The following is a 6,449-nucleotide window of genomic DNA, read 5'->3' as shown; positions in this document are numbered from 1 at the left end:
TATGATATCATTGTACTATAAGCTTATGTGCCGTGTAAGCATCCTCTAACATCTTGGTATATCCTTGGCTGATATCCTGAGAATCAAATGGATTTTTAAAAAGCCATTGTAAGAGTCCTGAGCTCTTTCTACCCCCTGTGTAAGGGAGGGGAGGCATTTCCATTTGTTGTGGGCACTTAGCTACCAAGCCTCCCACTGTGAGTCAGATCATATTGAAAATTGAACAATTTTTGTGATAGGCCTGCTTCCCAGTAGCTTCTTACTAGGATCTGGGAGGTTATAGTTAAAGGAAACCCAGGAGGTGAAAATCTGGTCTCCTTTGTAAGCATTCAGTTGTTAATGTGGATTGCAGTTTCATTAAATTTGCACACTTGAAGTTTTCTAATCTTCCGGTAGAATTATAGGAATCTGCCACTTGTTAATAATCAAGACACAGATCTTTGCTAGAGATTTTTTTTTTGGTAATTATTTTTAGGTACTAAACGGAACAAGCCTTGCGTTCAGCATAGAATAAGTGTGTTCCATAAACTAGGTTGTGAAACATATTTCTAGAGACAAAATCCTATTTCCTTGTTGACGTCTATCATTGACAATCTGTTGAATAAGCCAGCAACTAGAAGGCCCAGAAACAGGGACGAGTACAAGAATTCCCCCTGCACAACCCCCTCCTGTCACCTCTTACAGCTTCGCTTTCTCCCCGCAGTCTCTGCGAGTCTGCCATATTCCCCGCACCCCAGCAGACGACTCATCTCTCGCTTCCCCACCCCCAGCTTGCCTCTTCACACTTCCAGGCCTTTTCATTTGCCTTCCGCCTTGAGAACCTCTCTCGTATACTTGGTAACCTCTGTTCTTCAATGGCAGAATCAAATCCTGCCTTTCGTAAAGGAATTTTCCTGCCTCTAGGATTTTGTATGACTTTCGCAGTCCTTACCTTATTCTGCTAACTTCGAGTGTATCTCTGTTTATCACATTGAACCATGACTTGTTGAGGCCAGGATCACAAACTGCTGCAGAGTTTGTTGAACAACTAAGGAGAATTAGTTCTGTGATGTTTCAACATCATACAGGAACCAGAAGCTCCTTCAAGGTTCTGCTTATGCTTTTCTGTGTCTGCCACCTACAGGAAGAGATCCAGAGGCCAACCAGATAGCCTGAGAAATCGTATCCGCCCTGTCGTGCATTTTGCTAACAGTGGGCTCTGAAGTAAAGTGCATGCCTGCTGCAATTCTTCAGCAGGTAGACCTAACATTTTATACATGAACCAGAACATACAATTATTAGTGCTTTCCTTTAGCATTAGGCTTCTTATAATGATACCCTCAATAGATGCATTCAATTTTAGGTCAATGAAAAATTATATTCACACCGAAAACATTAAAACTACCTACTACCTATGTATGGTTACCAATTCCCTTCCTCTAAATAAAAGTATTGAAATCGGATATGAATTAAGCTTATAGTATCACAATTAGGGATGACATTTTGATTTTAAAAACACTCTTTAGGGGTAGGCATTTGGAGCAGCGATTAAGATGCCTCTGGGGATGCCTGCATCCCATTTCAGAGTGCCGCACCTCCACCTCTGCTCTGTTTCCTGCCAATGTGCATTCCGGAAAGTAACAGGTGATGGCTCAGGGCTGGGGTCCCTGCGTCCATGCTGGAGACTTGTACCGAGTTCCTGGCTCCAGGCTTCAGCTTTAGGCTCCTGGGCCCAGTCCCAGGCCCAACCATTATAGGCATTTGCAGAGTTAACTAGTGAATGAAAGTTCTCTCTTAGCCCTTCTGTCTTTCAAGTAAACTAAGTAAAAATTCAATGAAAATACTCTTCCTCCATACCATGAGCATCGCAACACAGCATCTTTGTTTTGAATGTGCATGTAAGGGTCAGCCTCTCTCAGAGTGAGTGAGCGTCTCTCTGGGTCTCCTCTTGAGGCCCAGGTGCCTCCATCACGAGGGGTTATTTCAAACTGCCCCATCCTGAGCTTTCTCATTTCCATCCACACTGAGTTTCTGCAAGTGCGCATCACCCACATTGCTTGTTTTAAATTCAATTTATGGTGAAATAGTATTCATTTTCTTTTATCCCCTCTGCCATTGCCCCCTGACCATCCCTTTCTCTGCCTATTCGAGCAGGGGGAAAACACACTCTTGAATCATTGAGCTTTGGCATGAAGTGCTGGACCTGGGCAGGTAACAGCAAAGCAGCAGTCTTCACCATCACGCAAGGTGACCGTCCAAGGCTAACACGCGGGCACGCCCATGATCGCTATGAAAAGCTATGCATGGATTTCCAGAAGTTTCTGCACCAAAGCAAGCTTATCTTTTCCGTCCACGTCTCCATGAACTTTGTGGAGCACCCTCATAGTGCACTCTCGGTAGTTACCGCATCACCCTTCGCCCTGTGCTTTAGTTTCGTGAGTGCTGTTCCCCGAGACCGCCTTTTAGGTTCCTCCTTCTCGGCAGCCCATCACGTCAGCAGCACTGTTTCTCAGGTAAGATGCTGGACGTGGAAGTTCACGTTAAACAAAGATGCAGTTTGTAGTGGGAAAACACTACTCCTGCCGAGACTGTGAGCAGGGCATTTGTTCATGTTTCTGGGGCAATCATCCATGCATCTTAAAGACAAGTGTTCCATCGAGAGACCTCAATATACAATTTGAGAACTTAAAACTCAGTAATATATTTCAGGATTTTCTGAGCTGCTTTCCTATTTACTGACAGTTTGTGGCTTAAAAAGTATTATCTAAAGCCTTACTTAAGTTGGCTCATGACTTAAAATTTTTTTTCTAAGTCATTCATTTGATATTCTAGTATTTTCTGTCACTAATCTTCCATAGGACATATATTCATTTTTAACATTAATGTGAATTAAAATTAATTTAGTTTGAAGAATTTGGAAGAATTTCATAGAGTTCTTTTAGGTAGTTGGAAATGCCCTGGAGTGGAACAAACTAGGGTTGGAAAACAGTAATCTTGAGTACACTAATAGGTTACCATGCATGATTAATCATGTTTCTGCACTTTCTGTCACGAAGCAGAGTGCTACAAATGGCAGAGTTGGACATAACAGTTAATCCTGAGGTACTGAAAAATAATATTTCATTCTTCAATACTTTTCCTGGAGTTAATGCTCACAGTGCAACCATGATTCATTTCTTCGTTTGGTTTACTCTTGTTTGGAAGTTAATGGTAAATGAGTTATGGCTCATTTCGTAGCTTTCAAATTATAGCAGAAATATACCTCAGGATCTGTTCAAATGAACAGGCATAACATTTTAAACAAGTAATTTATGACTAAAAATTTATAGCAAGATCATTTTTACCAGTAAAGAAATGCATGATGGGTTTAAATGTTGAGTGGAATAACTGCCCGGTACCTTTCTTTATCCTTAGCATGCTGGCAATTCCTGTGAACAACACTGGCTTCAATGCAGCACATTTCGTGTTGAGTATTTAAAGTACTCTAGAAATATTTGTTATTCTTCACAGCACTCCAGGTCTGTGGGTGCTCTATTTGGGAAGAAGAGTGCTTCATTCAGAGGTAGAAGCAGGTTAGGGACCTAATGGAAGTCTTGTCGGAGGGGAGATAAAGCTCATGTAAAATTTCAGTGGGTCTCCTGTACCAGCTCAGTGGAAATACTTCTCCTTGAGACTTAAGGTAAAGGAAGCAAAAATTTCCCTCTCCTTACTGCTTGGAATGACATCAATCATTCTCCCATATCCAGATCCTCAGATATGTCCAGCCAAGGAGTCTAGCCTGGGTCAGCACGAGGACTGGGAGGTGGAAATTGTTGCTCAATGAGTCGCACCCTGCAAGTTCTCCGGCCTTTTGATTCTTCCAATCCTCCTCCCTAGCAGTTCTGCTTTGTCTTGTTTTCCTGCCGATAGCTCATGTTCTCCAAGCAGTAATTTTCTGCTGAGAAATCTTTGGGACCACCATCACCTCTGCTGGGGTGAGCTCTTTGAAGGCTGAGATTTCCTACTTGGTGGAAATGCTCACACACACGCACATGCACACGCGTGCACACACTCACACATTGACACACACTGGATGCTGATTGTCTAAATGAATGCATATAAGTAGAGCCACAGAGACAGTTAGCATCTTAAACTCTACGACACACCTTTGTATCTGCAAAGTGTGGCAACACACAAAATCTGGGCTAGATGCTCCTTCTTCTTACAATGGTAAGGAGTGGCAGTCCTTGTAGTCTCCAACAGTGACCCCAATTTTTTTTTTACATGTATTTAAACCTCTGCAAGATAGGGCTCCATTTTATTCAAGCCACAGCCACAATGTGCATATTCTTGTTTAGTCTTTAGTTTGGGTCCAGCAAACAAAGATTATCAATACTTTCTTAGTCCTCCTAAATATTAGTGCACTTCCAAGAGTTCATGGAAAATTGAATTAAAAGATAAATTTATTTTGGTAGAAAAACATTTTGAAATCCATGCATATGGAGGACATTCAAGAAGTTCATGGAATTGCAAATTATGATGATACTATACATACTTTCACAGGTTTTCACCAAAATAACTTATCTTTAAATTCTATCTTTCCAGAAACTTTTTGAAATACCCTGACAGTCAACAGGTCTAGCAATTTTGTGGCTTTCCAATGGCCTTGACAGATACTGACAAAATGCTTTAGAGAGATCTAGTTTTGTGGCTACAGATGATCTTGTCATTGCTAGTGATATCTTCTGAAAACTTCAGGTATGTTGAAGACCAAGGATACAGATACAGATGGAATGAAATGGAGGGTAGGTGTGACTGCACAGTTTTGCCACTGGAATAGCTACTTTCCAGGTTTTATTGTACTTTGTGGGCACCCAACAAAATTTAAAAAGAAAACCTGCTCTTGATTATTTAATTTGTCCCTGCTTACTTAACAGAAACATTGCTCTTCCAAATATCCAGGTTAATCTTTAATTTTATAATTACATTAGTAATTAGTGTAAATTAGCATAATTAATTGAGAATTAATTAGCACACATAATGGAGAATTAGTTCTTTAGGAATGTTGAATGTTGTGGTGTTCTATATAAATAAGTTGAAGACGCTGATCAGATCTGAAGTATCACAAACTTTAGAAACCATTTACCTTGGATCTATAAAAACTTTTATTTCTTTAAGAAGAGATAGTAGAGGTTATTTTCTAGCATTATGTTGTCACTCTAAGTCTGTATTTGCTTCCTGGCTTACATTAGTAATGGATGAACATTAGTGATTAGAAGCATAGCTAAAGATATTTCAACTAAAAATACATAGAAATGGTAGACACTGCCTCCATTAACTCAAGAAAAGGGGATTAAAGATGCCTCCTCGTGACTGGAGCATAACTCTTGTGTCTGGCATTTCACATCTAATTCATGTTTAGGTTTAGGGTGTAAATAAGGATGCAAGGGAGGAATCACAGGAATGACAACACAGTAAGCCATCCGATCTCACTTAGACTTTCTGCATGCCCAAATCAAATACAATTCACTTAGTCCCTTCAGTCTGGCTGCAAAAACCATCATTTATTAACATGACTCCTCTATAACTGGACGTTTTGTTTCCTAGATTACAGGACAAACATTAGTGATGTACAGAGATCTTCAAAGGTTCCTGAAAGATGTATATTATGAAAAAATGACACGATTCCAATTTCTTGGCACCAAAATGAGCTCTATTAATTCCATTTTCCCATGAACTTTCAGAAGTACCCTGTCTACAAGCACACTCTAGGACTGCATTTAGCAACCCTGAAATCTAGACATGGAATCCATCCCCTGTTTTGGTTCATTTTAAAAAATGAAAGTACTGACTGCGGAGACTGATTTTTCTCTGACTAGGGAAATGAGGAAGTTTCTTTATGATTTATGCAAGAAAATCTGTAAGCATCCAGAAAATAATTTGGGAACTAGAAACCATGTAGGGGAGTTTATAGAGAAAAAAAAAAAAAAAAAACTACAGCAGTGAGAGCTTTGCCTGTCACCATAAAGGCTGATCAGGTGGGCTAAGAAAATGAACTGGGCGGAAGTTCTGGTTGCATGCTTCTCCCCTGACCCACCTTTAAGTGGAAGTCGATCGCTGGAGGATCCAGACCTTCATGAGTTGGAGCAAGCGGAACAGGGAAGTTCTGAAGAGGCTCTGAGTTTCTACAGATCCACATAAAGCCAGTGCGGAGACCCACTCCCAGGAGCCAAGGCTTTGGATCCCATTTTCCAGGATGCCTAACAGGACTGGAGGGTCAAGGGCAAGAGTCAGGGAGAAGAGAATGGCTCAGGCTTGTAACAGCTGTTTCCAACAAGGCTGCCAGCTTGGGTGTAGGACTGGGGTGTGGATTCCAGCCCTGCCACATATTCACCATGCAATTTAACTTCCTTAAGGTTGAGTTTGATCATCCGTTAAATGAGGATAAAGATAGTACACACTTAACTCTAAAGAGTTATTCTCAGACTAAA

Source organism: Lepus europaeus, chromosome 17 (genome assembly GCF_033115175.1).
Source record: "Lepus europaeus isolate LE1 chromosome 17, mLepTim1.pri, whole genome shotgun sequence".
NCBI lineage: Eukaryota > Metazoa > Chordata > Mammalia > Lagomorpha > Leporidae > Lepus > Lepus europaeus.
The sequence above is the reverse complement of the archived record's forward strand: the minus strand, read 5'-3'. Positions refer to the sequence as shown.